The sequence below is a fragment of the Scyliorhinus torazame genome, chromosome 6 (assembly GCF_047496885.1).
Source record: "Scyliorhinus torazame isolate Kashiwa2021f chromosome 6, sScyTor2.1, whole genome shotgun sequence".
NCBI lineage: Eukaryota > Metazoa > Chordata > Chondrichthyes > Carcharhiniformes > Scyliorhinidae > Scyliorhinus > Scyliorhinus torazame.
In genome coordinates this window covers 44705401-44725462 of record NC_092712.1, presented here as the reverse complement: position 1 = coordinate 44725462, position 20062 = coordinate 44705401, and the positions used below count along the sequence as shown (strand labels likewise).

Sequence of the window (20062 nt, the reverse complement as noted above, 5' to 3'; positions counted from 1 at the left end):
TGGTAGGAATAACAGCAAAAGGGATTATTATTTAAATGATAAAATATTAAAACATGCTGCTGTGCAGAGGGACCTGGGTGTGCTAGTGCATGAGTCGCAGAAAGTTGGTTTACAGGTGCAACAGGTGATTAAGAAGGCAAATGGAATTTTGTCCTTCATTGCTAGAGGGTTGGAGTTTAAGACTAGGGAGGTTATGCTGCAATTGTATAGGGTGTTGGTGAGGCCACATCTGGAGTATTGTGTTCAGTTTTGGTCTCCTTACTTGAGAAAGGACGTACTGGCACTGGAGGGTGTGCAGAGGAGATTCACTAGGTTAATCCCAGAGCTGAAGGGGTTGGATTACAAGAAGAGGTTGAGTCGACTGGGACTGTACTCATTGGAATTTAGAATGATGTGGGGGGATCTTATTGAAACATATAAAATTATGAAGGGAATAGATAGGATAGATGCGGGCAGGTTGTTTCCACTGGCGGGTGAAAGCAGAACTAGGGGGCATAGCCTCAAAATAAGGGGAAGTAGATTTAGCACTGAGTTTAGGAGGAACTTCTTCACCCAAAGGGTTGTGAATCTATGGAATTCTTTGCCCAGTGAAGCAGTTGAGGCTCCTTCATTAAATGTTTTTAAGATAAAGATAGATAGTTTTTTGACGAATAAAGGGATTAAGGGTTATGGTGTTCGGGCCGGAAAGTGGAGCTGAGTCCACAAAAGATCAGCCATGATCTCATTGAATGGCGGAGCAGGCTCGAAGGGCCAGATGGCCTACTCCTGCTCCTAGTTCTTATGTTCTTATGTTCTCTGCAACCTCCAGCACTTTGGATTTTAATTGTAATCGCATGGAAAAAAGAGAGCGAGAGCGTAAGGAACACATCGTTCCGGTTACAGTGTCAGGGACAGGGTGCCGTTGACAGAATTCTAGTCATCATGTGTTTTTAGTTCAAAGCAGAAGTTTTGAAATGCTTAAATCACTGAATGTAATATTTAACCCAGGAAGGCACTCCATCCTCAAGAATTATGAAGACAAAAAGTTGCAGGCGCAATTTGACAGGATGACAATGGGGTGGGCGGTAGGGCAACTGCGTAGGGCAAGATGGGTGCAGTACGAGTATGGGGAGAAGGCGAGCCGCATGCTGGCGCATCAGCTGCAGAGGCAGGCTGCGTCCAGGGAAATATTGAAGATCCGGACTGGGGCTGGGGACGTGGTGTCAGAGCCCGGGACGATAAATGAGGCATTTAGAGAGTATTACCAGGGACTTTATGAGGCAGACCCAGGAGAGGAGGGGGACATAGGGTGGTTTCTGGACAAGCTGGAATTTCCCCAGGTGGAGGAAGCAAAGAGGCAGGCATTGGAGGAGCCCCTGGGCTGAGGGAGGTGCTGGATAGTATCAGGGGTATGAAGTCGGGGAAGGCCCCAGGGCCGGATGGGTACCCGGCAGAATTTTATAAGGAATTTGCGGCGGATCTGGCACCACATCTGTTGGGAGAGTTTAATGAAGCACTGGAGAAGGGGGAGCTGCCGGAGAGATGACGCAGGCAGTAATCACACTAATCCCCAAAAAAGGGAAGGATCTGGTGGAATGTGGGTCGTATAGGCCCATATCACTATTGAACACGGATGTGAAAGTATTGGCTAAGTTGTTGGCGGGGAGGTTGAAGGGCAGGCAGCTCACGGCTGTTGAATGTGGTGATGAATCCGTCAAGAGCTCTGGTACCGGAGGTGGTAGGGTCCATGAACGCGGAGAAAGCATTTGACTGGGTCGAGTGGCGGTACTTGTTCGAAGTTTTGGGAAGGTTTGGGCCGAGATTTGTGGCACGGATGCGGTTGTTGTATGTGGTGGCAAGAGCAAGGATGAGGACAAATGATATGAGCTCATGAAGCTTTGACTTACACAGGGGTATGAGGCAGGGCTGCCCGCTGTCGCCGCTGCTGTTTGCGCTGGCCATAGAGCCATTGGTGATGGCTCTCAGGAGGTCGACAGAGTGGCAGGGGATAATGAGGGGACAGAGGGAGCATCAGGTGCCGCTCTATGCCGATGACCTCTTGCTGGATGTTTTGAAACCGTTGGAGAATATGGGAAGGATTATGGGCCTGTTGGGCAGGTTTGGAGGGTTCTTGGGATACAAGCTGAATGTAGGGAAAAGAGAGGTACTACCGGAGAATGAGCTGGCACAGTGGGTTAATTTAGGGGGGATGCCATTTACGGTAACGAGGGATAGGTTTAGGTACTTGGGGATTCAGGTAGCGAGGGAATGAACGGGGCTCAATAAGTGGAACTTAACAAAGCTGGTGGAGGAGGCCAGGGAGGGTCTTAAGAGGTGGGATACACTGCACTTAACGTTGGCGGGGGGGGGGGGGGGGGGGGGGGGGGGGCGGGCGGGGGTCCAAGTGGTGAAAATGAATATTCTGCTGAGGTTCTTGTTTATCTTTCAGGCTCTCCCGATCTTTATACCAGAGGCCTTTTTTCAGAAAGTGGACACAATCATCCCTGACTTTCTATGGGCGGGGAAGGTGCCGAGTGTGGGGAGGACCCTGCTACAGAGGCAGAGGCAGCAAGGGGGGTTGGCGTTGCCAAACCTGCTTCATTATTATTGGGCGGCGAATGTGGACAAGATGCAGCGGTGGTGGGAAGGAGAAGGGGTAGAATGGGTTAGATGGAGGAGGAATCTTGTGAGGGGTCTAGTTTGAGGGCCATGGTGACGGCAGCATTGCCAATGGCTCCGAGTAGGTACTCAGACTGCCCAGTGGTGCAGTCCACGGTGAAGATATGCAATCAGCTGAGGAGGCATTTTAGGGTGGAAGGGATGTCGGTGCTAACGCCGTTGTACGAGAATCATGGGTTTGAGCCAGGGGGATGGATAGTGTATATAGGAGGTGGAGGGAAGTTGGGCTGGTCAAGGTGAGGGATTTGTATTTGGAGGAAGGGTTCGCCAGTCTGGAGGAGCTAAGGGAGAGAATAGAGCTGCCGAGTGGTAGTGAGTTCAGGTATCTACAGGTTAGGGACTTTGCACGAAAGGTCTGGAAGGGGTTCCCTAGATTGCCGGAATACACCCTGCTGGAGCGACTGCTGCTTCCGGATGTGGAAGGGGAGGGAAAAATTGGCGATATATATAAGTGGCTGGGGGAGCAGGGAGGTGAGCGGATGGTGAAGATCAAGGAGAAATGGGAAGCAGAGTTGGGAATAGAGATCAATTGGGGAGTATGGAGTGAGGCACTGCGAAGGGTAAACGGGACTTCCTCTTGTGCAAGGATGAGCACAAGGTGGTGCACAGGGTGCATATGACTCGGGCGAGAATGAGTGGGTTCTTTCAGGGGGTAGCAGATGAGTGTGAGAGGTGTGGGCGGGGGCCAGTGAATCATGTGTACATGTTTTGGGGTTGTGAAAAATTGGGAAGATTCTGGGCGGGCATGTTCGCGGTCTTAGCCAGGATAGTAGAGGAGGAGGTGGACCCGGACCCTTTGGTGGCGATATTTGGGGTTTCAGAGAAGCCGGAGCACATGGAGAGGAGGAAGGCCGACAAATTTTGCTGGAGTGGCGGTCAGCATCGCCACCGGGGGTAGCAGCATGGTTGGATGACCTGTATGACTTCCTGAGGTTAGAGAAGATAAAGTATGAGTTAAGGGGCTCAGCAGGGGAGTTTGAGAAAAGGTGGGGGATGTTTGTGACCGTGTTTGAGGAGCTGTTCGTCGCAGGGAGGTGGGTGATGGGAGGGGGGGGGGGGGGTGAAAAAGGAGAAAACGCTGTACAAACTGTATAGTTGATTGTTGGGAAGAATGTTTACCGGGGTGTTTATTTGCTGTAACCTACTTTGATACAAGTTTGAATAAAATGTGTTTGTTTTTTTTTAAAAAGAATTATGAAGACAATTAAGACAGATAAAGGAAATATTCTGTGAACTTTATTATATGCAAACTGAATCCAAAGCTGTCCAAATGAAGCATGTGTCCAGGTGTGTGTGTGTGTATGCGCAGATGTGCCCTACTTTGGGTTCAGTTCTGTTTGTTGTAGTGTTTTGGTTCTTTCTGGCAGTTTACAGCATGATGTGAAGAGGAAAACTGATTAACTTACTTTTCTTCAAATGGTCCAGTGACTTTTATCTGGTGTGTAGTTGACCTTTGCCGAACGGCAAGGTCCCGGGTACGACAGGTATGAATTAGCTGGGGTTAGTGTTAAGTGATGGTTAGGGCTCTGTGAGCCACATTTTGCTCTCACAAGGCAGGGCAAACCCATGTCAGACAGAGTGAAAAGTGACAGGGGAAACCGATTCCAGGATTTGTGACCCATTTCCATCCTCTGCTATTTTCAAGGGCTCATGATAAGGTTGTGGTCCATTAACCTGTATATAGCAATCCCAATGCCAGCAGCTCCATTTTGGGTGTTTATTTCATGGAGTCAGGCTGGCGTCAGAAAGTTTCTAAAGGTGATATGGTTCACGCCCAGTCAGAGGGGTTCTGAACCAGGGGTGACGTCTATCCTGGAGTCAGGAACTTTTTGTGACCATTAAATTGACCATCATTGTGAAAGTGTTTAGATGTATCAGCATAATTTTTCCAGTGGATAAAGTTCTCTTCTGCATTCAACACAATGGAGATTCTGACATTAACGTGTCAATTGGATCCTGTGCTTTGATCTTTACATTGTTTGAAAGCCTGGTCAGATATTTACCCTTTGAAAGAATAGGGTAGATGGCCATCATCAGGCTACTGCAACTGTTTTAATCTCTTCCGCTCTTAAAGTTTTTGTTCACATTGTTGTGTGATGGAATATCATTATGAATGCTTAACTGAGCTCCAAACACCACTAATGGATCCCGCTCAGCGGGGATTGTTGATGCAACTGTCAACGGGGCTGTGAGCTCTGTTTTGATTGACAATTTTAATAGAATAACACTAGAATTTGGAGCAGTTGTTGGCCATTGGCCCCTTGACCCTGCTTACCATTTGTTTAATATCATGGTTGATCTAATTGTGGCCTCAATTCCAATTTCTTGTCAATACTGCGCCCCCCCCCCCCCCCTACCCACACACACACACACACACACACCCTCTGAGTCCCTTGTCAACCAAAACTCTATCTAACTTAGCCTTGAATATATTCAATGACCCAGCCTCCACTGCTCTGGGAGGAAGAGACTGCCCCAGATGTTGTTGCCATAGGTCTATAACTAGTGCCTTCAACTTAAATAAGGGCAATTATAATGGTATGAGGGAGGAGTTGTCTAAGGTGAACTGGGTAAACAAGCTAACATGCAGGTCACTAGATAATCAGTGACAGATATTCAAATAGCTGGTCCATAATGCTCAGCATGGGTTTATCCCAATCAAAAAGCGGGGTTCCACGAGAAAGAGGCACAATCCATGGTTAACAAAGGCGGTCAAGGATAATGTTAAATTACTGGGGGGAGCGTCGGTGTGGGCTCCAATTTGTGGCAATCACCGGTTTGTGCTGGGGAGGTTGGATGGGGGGGGGGGGGTCTCGGAGGTGGCAGAGAGCAGGGATTGAGAGGTTGGGGGACCTGTTTATTGATGGGAGCTTCCCTTGTTTGGAGGATTTGGAGGAGGAGTTTGAACTGCCGGGAGGGAATGGGTTTCGCTTTCTGCAGGTGAGGGACTTTGTACGAAGGTAGGTTGCGACCTTTCCGCTTCTACCGCCACAGGGGATATGGATAGGGTAGTTTCAAAATCGGGAGTGGGGGAAGGGAGGGTCTTGGAAATTTATAAAGAACTCATGGAGTGGGAGGGAGCCCAGATAGAGGAGGTAAAGCGCAAGTGGGAAGATGAGCTGGGTAAGGAGCTAGAGGCAGGTCTGTGGGAGGATGCTCTGAGTAGAGTCAACACGTCCTCATCATGTGCCAGGTTCAGCCTGATAGAATTCAAGGTAGTTCACCGGGCACACATGACGGTGGCCCGTATGAGCAGGTTTTTTGGGGTAGAGGAGGATGTGTAGGAGGGCCCGCAAACCATGTCCACATGTTTTAGGCACAGCCGAAGCTTAGGGGATTCTGGCAGGGATTTGCCGATGTCATGTCCACGGTGCTAAAATCGAGGAGTGGCTCCGAGTCCAGAGGTGGCAATTTTTGGAGTGTCGGAAGACCCTGGAGTCCAGGGGGCAAGAGAGGCTGACATTTTGGCCTTTGCCTCCTTGGTAGCCCGGAGATGTGGGGGGAGGGGAAGGGGGAAGCAAACGGGAGAAAAGGTAAGGAAAGGGGGATAAGATAGGGGTGGGGGGGAATATATATAAGGAAAGACAAGAAAGAAAGAAATGGTAAAAGACAGTTAAAATGAAATGGGATGAAAATAAAGGGGTCAAGGTGGGGTAGTGTTAATCATCTGAAGTTGTTGAATTCGATGTTGAGACTGGAAGGCTGTAACCTGCCTCACCGGAAGATGAGATTTTGTTCCTCCAGTTTGCGTTGAGCTTCACTGGAACCTTTTCTCCCCTTTACTTCCCCCTTCCCCTCCCCCACATCTACATCTGGCACAGCTTACCCTCTGATGTTAGTTTCTCTGCTATTTGGCCTTTAACACCTTTTGTTCTCTGGGGACTGCCATTAACACTCTGTTTCCTTGGTTTCTGTGGCTCTGACTCATCTTTCATTCTCACTCCACAGTGTAAATATTTCCCACTTTCACTGTCTTTTAGCTTTGACAAAGGGTCAGCTGGACTCGAAACGTTCGCTCTTTTCTCTCCCTACAGATGCTGCCAGACCTGCTGAGATTATCCAGCATTTTCTCTTTGGTGGTAGATCAAAGGACTCGGAGGTTTTTAGGATCCAGCAGAAAAAGACTAAAAAGCTCATAAAAAAAGGGAAAATGAATTTTGAGAGAAAACTTGCATGCAGTATAAAGACAAACAGTAAGAGTTTCTATGAATATATAAATCAGAAGCGGGCGGCTGAGGTAAAAGTGGAACCTCTACTGAACGAGGCTGGTGAATTAATAACAGCAAACAAAGAAATGGTGGATATGCTAAATATATTTCTTTGTATCAGTCTTCACCGTGGAAGACATAGCAAATATCCCCAAGATATCAGATGGGCTGATTTCAAATAACATGGTAGAACTTACAAAAATCCCAATCACAAGGGAGAGAGTATTAGAGAAATTCAAGAGGCTAAAGGTAGACAAGTCACCAGGACCCAATGAGCTGCACGTTAGGGTTTTAACGGAAGTGACTGTAGAGATAGTGGACCCAGTGGTTGGAGTTTTTCGTAACTCGCTAAATTCCGGGAGGGTACAGGAAGATTGGAATCCCAATGTGACTCCCTTCTTCAAAAAGGGAGAAAGGCAGAAGGCAGGTTAGTTAGTTTAACATCTATTATTGACAAGACGCTGGAGTCAGTAATCAAGGAGGAAATAGCTAATCATTTAGGAAACCTGAAAATAATTCAACCTAGTCAACATGGTTTTACAAAAGTTAAATTGTGTTTGACTAATTTGTTTGAATTCTTTGAGGATGTAACAGGGAGTAGATGTAGTGTATTTAGATTTCCAAAAGGCAATTGACAAGGTGCTGCATAAGAGGCTGGTGCATATAATAAAAGCCCATTTATTTGGAGGAAGTGTTTTAGTGTGGATTGAAATCTGGCTGTCACATAAAAAACAGAGAGTTGGAAAAAATGGTTCACTTTCAGAGTGGAAAGATGTAATTTGTGGAGATCAGTCCAATGCCCACAATTGTTCATTATTTACACTAATGACCTGGAGGAAGGAACAGAAATGTAAGGTTTCCAAATTTGCTGATGACACAAAAATAGGTGGAAGGAAATGATGTGATGAGGATATTGTGATTCTGCAACAGGATATAGATAGATTGGGTGACTGGGAAAAATCCTGGCAAATGGGGGGGAAGTGTGAGGTCATGCACTTCGGTAGGAGGAATCAAAAGACAGATTATTATCTTTTTTTATTTGTTCCTGGGATGTGGGCATCGCAAGTTACGGCAGAATTTATAGCCCATCCCTAAATGCCCATGAGGGGGCAGTTAAGAATAAACCACATTGCTGTGTGTCTAGAGTCACATGTAGGCCAGACCAGATACGGATGGCAGATTTCCATCTGTGACCTCAGTGACATTGGTGAACCAGATAGGTTATTACGACAATTGACAATGGTTTCATCGATCGACTTTTAATCCCAGATTTTTATTGAATTCAAATTTCACCATCAGCAATGGCGGGATTTGAATCTGGGTCCCCAGAGCATTACTCTGGGTCTCTGGTTTACTAGTCCAGTGTCAGTACCACTATGCCATCACCTCCCCAATGGAGAGAGACTGCAGGTGAGTGAGGTAGAGGGATCTGAGTGTTCTAGTGCATGAATCTCAAAATGCTAACAGGGAGGTGCAACAAGTAGTTTAGAAGGCAAGTAGCAGTTTGGCCTTTATTGCAAAGGGGGTTGGAGTTTAAAAATAAGGAGGTTGTGTTTCAATTGTACAGCGTGTTGGTGAGGCCTCACCTGGAATACTGCCTACAGTTTTGATCCCTTTACCTAAAAAAGGCTAGTGTAACATTGGAGGCAGTCCAAAGGAGATTCACCAGGCTAATACCTGGGATGAGAGGGTTGTCCTATCAAGAGAGACTAAATAGTCTGGGTGTGTATTCCTTGGAGTTTAGAAGAGTGAGGGATGACCATAATCAAATATATCCTGAGGGGTCTTGATAGAGTAGATGGTGAGATGTTTTCACGAGTGGGAGAGTCTTGAACAAGGGGCATAGCTACAAGATTAAGGGCAGGTCATTTAAAACTGAGGTGCATAGAAATTTCTTATCGCAGAGGGTGCTGAATCTCTGGCATTCTCTGCCCCGGAGGGTGGTGGAGGCTGGATCAATAGAAGTATGTGAAGTGGAGGTGGATAAATATTTAATAGATCGAGGAATAGAGGGCTATGGGGAAATGGCAAAGAAAAGGATGTTTAGTCTGGCATAGATCAGCCATGATCATATTGAATGGTGGGGCAGGCTTGAAGAGCCTGGTGGCCTACTCCTGCTTCTATTTCTTGTGTTCTTGTGTGTTGCTTTGATTTGATTTGATTTATTGTCACATGTACCGAAGTACAGTGAAAAGTATTTTTCTGCGGCCAAGGGAACGAACATAGTACGTACATAGTAGACAAAAAAAGAATAAACGACAGAGTACATTGACAAATGGTACATCGACAAACAGCGATTGGTTACAGTGCGGAACAAGGGGCCAAACAAAGCAAATACATGAGCAAGAGCAGCATAGGGCGTCGTGAATAGTGTTCTTACAGGGAACAGATCAGTCCGAGGGGGAGTCGTTCAGGAGTCCAGTAGCTGTGGGGAAGTCTGTGAGGAGTCTAGTAGCTGTGGGGAAGAAGCTGTTCCTATGTCTGGATGTGCGGGTTTTCTACTATGAGGACGTACACAAAGTAACTGTTAACACTTCCACCGTTTCCTTGTTTCCCATTATTAATTTCCCAGTCTCACTCTCTAAGAAACCACATTCACTTTGGTTACTCTTTTTCTTTTCAAATACTTGTAGAAACTGTTACTATCTATTTCTATATTTCGCGCTAACTTTGACTCATATTCTAATTTCCCAGTCCTTATTTTTTTAGTTATTTCTGGTTCTAAAATCTGTCCAATTTTCTGACTTCTGACTAATTTTCGCAGCATTGTCTGCACAGCTCCTTAGCTTCCTTAGTTCACCATGGGTGGCACATCCTTCTGACAAAGTCTCTCTCTTTGGAATATATCTCTGTTGAAAGTTATTGAAACATATCCTCAAATGTCTGGCATTGCTCCTCTACCATCCTACCTTTTAACCAATTTTCCCAGTTGACTTTGGCCAACTTTGTCTTCATACACTTGGAATTGCCCTTAATGCAGTAAAATGTCCTAAAGTACCTGTGCAGCATTATAAAGCAAAATCAGATACCGAGTCACATCAGGCGATATTAGGACAGATGGACAAATGCTTAGTCAAAGAGGTCATTTGCTGTAGCGATTTTTAAAGGAAGAAAGCGAGATAGTGAGATGTCGAGGTTTAGGCTCAGGAAGCTAAAGGCATCAATGGTGGAGTAATTAAAATTGGAGGCGCTCAAGATGCCAAAATTAAATCAGTGCCGATATCTCAGAGGGTTATGTGGCAGGAGGAGATTATAGAGACAGGGAGGGTGGGTGGGGGGGGGGGGGGGGGGGGGTGCCATGGATAGGTTTGAAAAAAGAATGTGAATTTTCAAATTGAAGCATTGATTGACCAATGGGGCTGGTTTAGCATAGTGGCTAAACAGCTGGCCTGTAAAGCAGAACAAGGCCAGCAGTGCGGTTCAATTCCCGTACCAGCCTCCCCGAACAGGCACCGGAATGTGGCGACTAGGGGCTTTTCACAGTAACTTCATTTGAAGCCTACTTGTGACAATAAGCGATTTTCATTTTCATTTCATTTCAGGAGCTAAGCAGATCAGCAAGGTGACACAGTGGTTAGCACTGCTGCCTCACATCACCAGGGACCCAGGTTCAAAACCGGCCTTGGGTAACTGTCTGTGTGGAGTTTGCACATTCTCCCGTGTTCTGCGTGGGTTTCCTCCGGGTGCTCCGGTTTCCACCTACAGTCCAAAAGATGTGCAAGTTAGGTGGATTGGCCATGCTAAATTGCCCTTAGTGACCAAAAGGTTAAGGTAGGTTACGGGGATAGGGTGGGGTGTGGGCCTAGATAGGGTGTGCTTTCCAAGGGTCGGTGCAGACTCAATGGGCTGAATGGCCTCCTTCTGCACTGTGGGAATTCTATGATTCTATTCTATGAGATGGAATGGGACTTGGTGCAAGTTAAGACACTGGCAGTCAGGTTTATGATGATTTCAGGTTTAGGAAGGACAGAGTGAGGCAGGCCAGCCAAGAATGATTTAGAATAGTCACGTCTAGAGGGAACAAAGGCATGGATTACAGCTACAGTTAAAATTGCGGCACTAAACTCTAGGTCTGTTGCCCAGCCAAATAATAACTATGGACTTGCAGCTCAGGCTGCTTCTGGATCAGGGCCATGCAAACAGAAGGTTTCTTAGCAAAATTGTAAAACCACCCAAGATAGCCTCCTTATGTTATTTTTTTATTCGGGACTTGGGTTTCACAGGCTGTGTCAGCATTTATTGCCCATCCATAATGGCCCTTGAAGGGGAAGTTAAGAGTCAGCCACATTGCTGTGGGACTGGAGTCTTCATGTAGGCCAGACCAGGTAAGGACAGCAGGTTTTCTTCCATTAGTAAATCAGATGGGTTTTTACAACAATGGTCATCATTAGAATTTTAATTCCAGATTTTTATTGAATTCAAATTTCACCATCTGCGGTGGCAGGATTTGAACCTGGGTCCCCAGAGCATTACTCTGGGTGGCTGGTTTACTAGTCGAGCGACAATACCACTACACCACCACCTCCCCTGAGGGAATGTTTCTAAATAGTATTGTTGCCGAGGATTTGTCACCTGTAACTTGAGGACAATTATAAATCCTGCTAATCCTCTGACATCCATTGCCTGGCTGATTGGTTGATATTTATTGTCCCATGTACCGAAGTACAGTGAAAAGTATTTTTCTGCGGCCAAGGGAACATACACAGTAGACAAAAGAATTAACGACAGAGGACATTGACAAATGGTACATCAACAGTGATTGGTTACAGTGCGGAACAAGGGCCAAAAAAAGAAATATATGATATGATCATTGGATTTGAAAATACGGTGAAATGGAGAATCAGAAATCTGTTGAATTGTCACAAATTTTAGTACTTCCAAGTGACGTGGAGATCATCAAATTGACAGTGCATAATAAGAGTTCACCTGATATATTTCTCCTGCCTTCCACCATGTAGTTCTTTTGCTCAATTATTACGAATAAGAAACAGGAACTTTTTTTTCCCCCAATTCATTTGGCGGATGAGGACATCGTGGCATAAGCCAGCATTGATTGCTCATCCTTAATTGTCCTTGAGCAGGTGGTGTCAGAACATAGAACATAAAATATACAGTGTAGAAAGAGTCCATTCGGCCCATTGAGTCTGCACCGACCCACTTAAGTCCTCACTTCCACCCTATCCCCGTAACTCCATCTAACCTTTTTGGTCACTAAGGGCAATTTAACAAGGCCAATCCACCTAACCTGCATGTCTTTGGAAGGAAACTGGAGCACCCGGAGGAAACCCATGCAGACACGGGGAGAACGTGAAGACTCCACACAGACAGTGACCCAGCGGGGAATCGAATCTGGGACCCTGGTGCTGTGAAGCCACAGTGCTATCCACTTGTGCTACCGTGCTGCCCCAATTTTGAGCTCCTGTGTTGAGCTGCCTTCTTGAACCGCTGCAGTCTATGTGACATAGGTACACCCATAGTGCTGTTAGGGAGGGAGTTCAAGGCCAAATCAGGTTGCTGATGAAATCACTGAGTGCATTTAACATAGAGATAGATAGGTTCTTGATTAATCAGGGGTTGTGGGAAGAAGGCAGGAGAATGGGAATGAGGAAAATATCAGCCATGATTGAATGCCGGAGCAGACCCGATAGCCTGGTGGCCTAATTCTGCTCCTATGTCTTATGGTCTAATAATGACATTTGAAACCAGCCATTGGTTTAGCAAGTGTTATGGGCCAGGGTTTAGAAAACTCCGAAGTATGCCATGGAGTTTACCTGACCTACAACTTTTAATAGATTTTGGTTATGAGGAGCACAAGGGCCTACTTTCCAGATGTTATGCAACAGAGATCTTAAGTATTTTTAAACAAAACAATGTTTATTCTATGAATTGTTAACATTTTATAAACACACAGTAAACATTTTATCAACTACCAACACAACTACCCCCCACAGATACAGTACTCTATATGTAACCCTTAATAACTTTCCTAACAACATCCATAAGCCAAACACCCTTTTTAACAAAGCAGTAGGTATAAATTCTTTACACAAGACAGTTATCACTTTTAAATTATCAAGTAATCTGGACTCCTTTTAACATACAGAGAGAGAGATAAAATGAATCTTCCTTGTCTGAATTCAGCGTTCAACTGCCTAAAACGAAAGCAAAACACAAAGCTACAAACAGCTTCCAGCTCAAAACAAAAGTAAAAGCCAGAGACACAACCCAGCTCCACCCACACAATGACATCACTGCAGCTATTTGATAAACACCCATTTCTTAAAGGTACACTCCCATGACACAAGGAAAGTGCCTTTATCTCCATCAGATGGCTTTTTACAGCAATTTCATACTTGCATTACTCAGACTAGCTTTTAATTCCAGATTTATTAATTAATGAAATGAAATGAAATGAAAATCGCTTATTGTCACGAGTAGGCTTCAATGAAGTTACTGTGAAAAGCCCCTAGTCGCCACATTCCGGCGCATGTTCGGGGAGGCTGGTACGGGAATTGAACCATGCTGCTGGCCTGCCTTGGTCTGCTTTAAAAGCCAGCGATTTAGCCCAGTGAGCTAAACCAGCCCCTAATTGAATTCAAATTCCACCAGCTGCCGTGGTGGGATTTGAACCCATGGCCAAGAATGTCAGCCTGAGCCTCGGGATTACCAGTCCAATAAAATAGCCACCATGCAACCATCCTCCTTGGACAGTTGCAGGCCTGATAATGCTTGTAGTTTCTTTGTGTGCTGTAACATTCTGCCATTATAAAGGGATGAGGAATTAGAAATGGTTTTGTCCCATTAAAAAAAAAAGAAATAGTTTTGTCCTTTCCACGGTGTAAATTCAGTCAAATCCAAGTTTTATTTGTGTTCATCCTCATTTCTATTTGTCCTGAATAACGCACCTGCCATTTGATGATGTCACTCCTATTTATAATAAACATTATCCCCAGTATATATGTGGTCTCCAATTATATATCTCCAGTTATCAGAATGGTGAAATACTGAACTGTTGACAACAACCGTACAGCATTTTAAGCGATGAAACCTGAGGTAATTTAAGGTTGAGTATATGCCACCTTCTCTTGGAATCTGAGCACGGATGGAGGGGGAGATTGTTGAAGTGGACATTGGATTTTCCTGCTTTTTACAGTAAGGCCAATGTTACAGAGTTTGGATAGCTCTGTGAGCCGCCATGCTTGTGATTGCTATAGGGCATTGGAAGCATCCGTCCTGGATTGTGGTGGCTTTAGCCTGCAGCTTGAAGTTCAGTCCAGTTTATTGTGAGACTGCAGAATCACTGCTTTGAAATATTGTGTTAGACACTTGAGATGTAAGATAGCGTGTGTCAGTGGGATTTGCATAAAAAAAGCTGCTTATTTCTGCTGGGGATGCATTACTGATGCTTTGAAATATGTATGATAAACTTGATGTGCAATGTTTCTACATAACATCACCAGACTTTAAGACTTAGTATAGCTGTATTTATATACTTTTAAAAAATAAATTTAAAATACCCAATTAATTTTTTCCAATGAAGGGGCAATTTAGCGTGGCCAATCTTGCACATCTTTTGGGTTGTGAGGGTGAGACCCACACAAACATGGGGAGAATGTGCAAACGTCACACAGTGACCCGGGGCCGGGATCGAACCTGGGACCTCAGTGCTGGGAGGCAACAGTGCTAACCACATGCTGCCCTGGCTGTATTTCTATCATGTATTGTTCTTATGATGAGAGAGTAATTCCACCGCTTTAAAGTGGGGTACCTTGCTTGGAGGACATGGGATTCGAGATGGGCTCAAGGATGAGTACGTATTATTTGAACTCTACTCCATTTGAGTGCAGTGATTTTCCTTTTGGTAGCTGATGTTCAGACTGCTGTCTTCCATTACCTAATGCATTGCGTAGCTCATTGATTGAGGTGTAGTCAGCTTTCTTATTGTCCAGGCAGTTTTCACTAGCCAATGCAGATTATACATCTGAATAAGTAGCAGGTCAATCATTATCCAATTCAGAGAGAGAATCTAATGCTTTAGACGAGTGTAGAGTGGTTGAAATGCAATAACCTCTCATTATATCAAGTATATGTAAAAATCAAATGTAATATATAGTACGTGACTAAGATGCAGACGGCTTTCGCTCAATATCTTGTACATTGTGTATATTTCCAATGCACGTTTCTTTACATAATACAATATGATATATGTTTAACATAATGTGCATATATACCTAATACCAAATTGGTATGTATATATGTACACTTAATACCTTCTGTAAATTTATGTTTTACATATATATATATATGCATGTGCATATCTAATTCAGTATGTATATCTAAATGAGTTTTTGGTATCTACCTAATGCAGTATTTGTATGCTTACTTAAGTAAAATGGCCACATGCAGAAAGACTGTTGCAGCGTATTGCAGCCTCGAGATCATGACTTCAGATTGCATCTTGGCGAGTTGTAAAATTGACTTATAAAATCCCTACAGTACAGAAGGCAGTCGTTCGGCCCATTGAGTCTGCACCGACCCTCCTACACAGGTCTCATTCCCCGCCCTATCCCCATAACTCCACCTAACCTGCAGATCTTTGTGACACTAAGGGGCTATTGAGGAGGAACTGCTTCTCGCAGAGGGTGGTGAATTTGTAGTGCTCACTGCCCCATAGTGCGGTGGAGTCTGAATCATTGGATGGTTGCAAGAAGGAGATAGATATATTGCTGATTTAAAAAAAGGGTTTAACAGATATGGAGACAGGCAGGGAGGATTTGAGACCAGAAAAAGCTTTGACAAAAGAGTCATCTGGACTTGAACGTTAGCTCTTTTCTCTCCTTTCAGATCCTGCCAGGCCTGCTGAGATTTTCCAGCATTTTCTATTTTTGCTTCAGATTCCGGCATCTGCAGTAATTTGCTTTTACCCAAGGCTGGAATTGAACCTGAGTCCCTGGCACTGGGAGGCAGCAGTGCTAACCATTGTGCCACCGTGCCGTGCCGCCCCTGTAAAATACATTGGATAATTTGTGAGCCAGGATGAAATAGAAATCTACTATCCCTACCTACTGACTCGAAATGTTCCCAGGGCAACCAAGGTTTAACTTGTTTAATGGTTGACTGGGTGTAAAGGTCAACCCCAGCTTTTGGCCAAAAAAAACATTTACTTTTCGTATATCTCATGTATAAGTTGACCCCTGGCTTTTTGGTCAAATAATCCAAATTCTTTGAAATTACCACCCGCCCGCCGCTGAGTTCAAACACACCCTGGTGCAGACTTACTCATTGATAGAATCGTAGGATAGCAAACCATCCCAGGCAGTTGTTCAGCTCCTCGTGGTCTGCACACGTCAACACGTGCTGCCGGCTACCACTTCACTAGGGCATGCTGCTTTCCCACCAATACAGCAACATGATGTCAAGAAGGAACAGATACACAGCCCCGTTGAAGTCATTGAGATTGATTTGATTTAGATTTATTGTCACGTGTACCAAGGTACAGTGAAAAGTATTGTTCTGCGTACAGACCAGGCATATACATAGAGCAGACAGATAATTGTGCAGCAGCTGGTGAATTCAAGATATTGGAGAAGAACATTAGACATTGGGGGTAGGTCTCTCTGCAGCTTAAGCTGATGCGTCAGAATGAACCTACAGAGGGAAGCTGAGCATGGGGCTGCAGTTGCAATGTACGCAAATTAAAATCGGCAGGATGGACTCTCAGTTTCTCAAAGATCTATTCAAATGTTTGCCCTGAAACAAGCAAGAAAATTAGGAATTTCAGAAAACCAGCCCTGGGTGGTGTATCAGGTTTATGAAGAGAAACGCTTTGGTGCTGCGAAAAAAAATACAAGCTTTCATAGCGTCTCCAACTTGATGACAGGCTTCTCGTATTTCAGTGGTTTATAATCAAATATGTACAAACGAATAGTTGGAGATGTACTGGGAGCATGGATGAGACTGCCATGAATTTTGTTATAATAATCGCTTATTGCCACAAGTAGGCTTCAATGAAGTTATTGTGAAAAGCCCCCAGTCGCCACATTCCGGCGCCTGTTCGGAGAGGCTGGAACGGGAATTGAACCCGTGCTGCTGGTCTTGTTCTGCATTACAAGCCAGCTGTCTTAGCCCACTGTGCTAAACCAGCCCACACAAATAAAAATTCAATAGTACAAATACCTTTTGGCTCCTTTTGTGCCGCTGTTGGTGGCAGAGTTGGTGGGAACAGCCTCCAACCTAGCAACTCTCCAATAGCCAGACGATGGAAGAGGGTGGATTTCAAACCCTCAAAACTACGACTTGTGAAAAGCCAACCCCTACTTTTTGGCTAAAGGTTTAGTCTCAGAAGCTTTTTAAAAAATAAATTTAGAGTACCCAATTCATTTTTCCAATTAAGGGGCAATTTAGCATGGCCAATCCACCTAGTCTGCACATCTTTGGGTTGTAGGGGCAAAACCCACACAAACACAGGGAGAATGTGCAAACTCCACACAGATAGTGACCCAGAGCCGGGATTGAACCTGGGACCTCGGCATCATGAGGCAGCAGGACTGACCCACTGCGCCTCCGTGCTGCTAGTCTTAGAAACTTGACCTTCACATGAGTATATATGGCAATACCAGCATCATTCATTATCTGGGGTTGCCAACTCTGCTTAGATGTATAATAAAAGACAATTACTGCAGAAGCTGGAAATTTGAAATAAAAACAGAAAGTGCTGGGAAATTCAGCAGATCTGGGCACATCTGCGGCCAGAGAAACAGAGTTAATGTTTCAAGTCCAATATGACTCTTTTTTTCCCGAAGAACGTTATCTCTCTTTCTTACTCCGCAAATGCTACCAGATCTACTGCGCTTTTTCCAGCACTTTCTGGTTAGATGTATTTCTGCAGGTTTTAACCACATGGTGTCCTGTCTCCAACCGCCTTGACTCCATGATCCTGTCCAACAGAAAAACCACGTTCTGGGCAGCATGGTGGCGCAGTGGTTAGCACTGTCACCTCACAGCGCCGAGGTCCCAGGTTCAATCCCGGCTCTGGGTCACTGTCCATGTGGAGTTAACTTGGGTTTCACCCCCACAACCGAAATATGTGCAGGTTAGGTGGATTGGCCACGCTAAATTGCCCCTTAATTGGAAAAAATGAATTGGGTACGCTAAATTTATTTAATAAAGGAAAACCATGTTTCCACACCAATTGGGAAACAAACATAGGGCGCGACGCAACGGCGCGAAACGGGTGCGGGGATGACCGATTTTGACCCCCAGTGGGCCAGCACGGCGCTGGGGCGGTTCACACCTCTCCAGCCTCCCATCCCGGCGCCAACTGGGCGCCACGCCAACCCACACATGCGCAGTTGGGCCACGGCAACCCACACATGCGCGGGGGACTTCTTCAGCGCGCCGGCCCCGGCCCGACGCAACATGGCGTGGGGGTTCGGGGGCCGGCCGCGCAACAAAGTAGGGCCCGGGGGGAGGGGGGGAAGAGGCCAGCCCGCCGATCGATGGGCCCCATCGCAGGCCAGACCCCATCGGAGGCCCCCCCCCCCCGGTGAAGGAGCTCTTTCCCCTGCCCCACAGGCTGCCCCCCCAACTCTTTGCGCAGAGTTCCCGCCGGCAGCAACCAAGGGTGAACGGCGCCGGCGGGACTCTGCTTTTTCTGTGCGGCCGCTCGGCCCATCCGGGCCGGAGAATCGGCGGCCCAGCCGCGGACAGCGGCCAAACGCACCAGCGCAAATGGCGCCAATTCTCCGCACCTTGGAGAATCGCGCGCCGGCGGCGTGGCGCGGTTGCTGCGATTCTCCGGCGCGGGGCTCGGAGAATCACTCCCATACTCTTCATTGGGTGATTGCCAAAGAGCATAAGTAACAAATGAAACTAAGAAAACTCATCATTTCTTAAAATACTGTGTCGTGTTGGGTGTTCCGATACACAAACGGACCAACACGGTTGTAGATGGTACAACTCTGTTTTATTATTCTGTACAATAACAACTGTTAACTTCTGGCTGTGGTTCGTACTTCACCAGTTAACCTGTGGACCCAGCCCTAGCACTATCTTAGAGAGGCACTCAGCACATGTTGTACTTCTGAGTGGCACGCTGTGAGCTCTGTGCTCTGAGCTATCTCCTGGTAGAATGAGCGGGAACTGTGGTGTTCCCTGTTTTATAGTGCGTGCTCTCACTGATGATTGGCTGTGATGTGTGTGTGTTGATTGGTCTGTCTACCTGTCCATCAGTGTGTGTGTGTGATTGCAGCATGATATGTTAATATAGATATCATGACATACTGCCATGAATTTAACCTGGGTTTCTTGCAGTCCTGTCTTGGAGATTGACTTTAACTTCTGGAAACTCCTGGAGGATCCTGTAGGGTTGGCAATGCAGTGTTTATATCTGTGCATGTTTAATGCAGCATTACGCATATACTTAATGCAGTGTGCAATGCATTTAAAGCAGTGGACAATATATAAAGGCCGTTTAAAATGTATTTCATGCAATGTGCATATTGCATAGGTTAAATGGCTCAGAAACAGACTATTCAGCCAAACCAACCCATTCCGGTTTTGACCTGGCACGTGAGCTTCCTCCATCTTTCCTCATCACCATCTACGGTATTCCCTTCTCCCTCATATACTTAACTAGATTCCCCTTAATTGCATCTATACTATTTCCATTGTCCACTCCCTGTGGTGCGAGTTCTGCAATCTCACCACTCGTTGGGTGAATGCATTTCCATACACTTAATGTTCTGTGCAATATATTTAATGGAGTGTGAACAATATGCTTAATGCAGTGTGCAGTGTATATGCTTAATGCAGCGTGCACTGTATTTAGTGCACTGTATTTAATGCAATCTTCAGTGCAGTGTGCACTATTTAATGCACTGCCATTAATGAAGTGTGCACTATTAAATGCAGTGTAATGTACTGAATGCACTGTATTAATGCAATGTACAATGTACTGAACGCACTTTGTAGTGTGCAACATGCACTGTAGTTAATGCAGTGTGCAATGTATTTAATGCACTGAATTAATGCAGTGTGCAATGTATTTAATGCAGTGTGTAATATTTTTAAAGCAGCTTCCACTGTATTGAGTGCACTGTGTACCTATCTGTACTGAGGCCCAGGTAAAGTCCCCCCTCACGTTATGACTGCAGCAAATCGGGCTGTTCCAATATCGGTTTGGGGGGGGGCTGCAC

At 45.5% G+C, this 20062-nt stretch overlaps 1 protein-coding gene across 5 annotated transcripts in view; it reads left to right on the top strand.

Annotated features, from left to right (window-relative positions):
- Positions 1 to 20062, top strand: part of LOC140424773 (5'-AMP-activated protein kinase subunit gamma-2-like) — a 584455-nt gene that overhangs the window by 425757 nt on the left and 138636 nt on the right. The gene's annotated exons all lie outside the window — the stretch shown is intronic.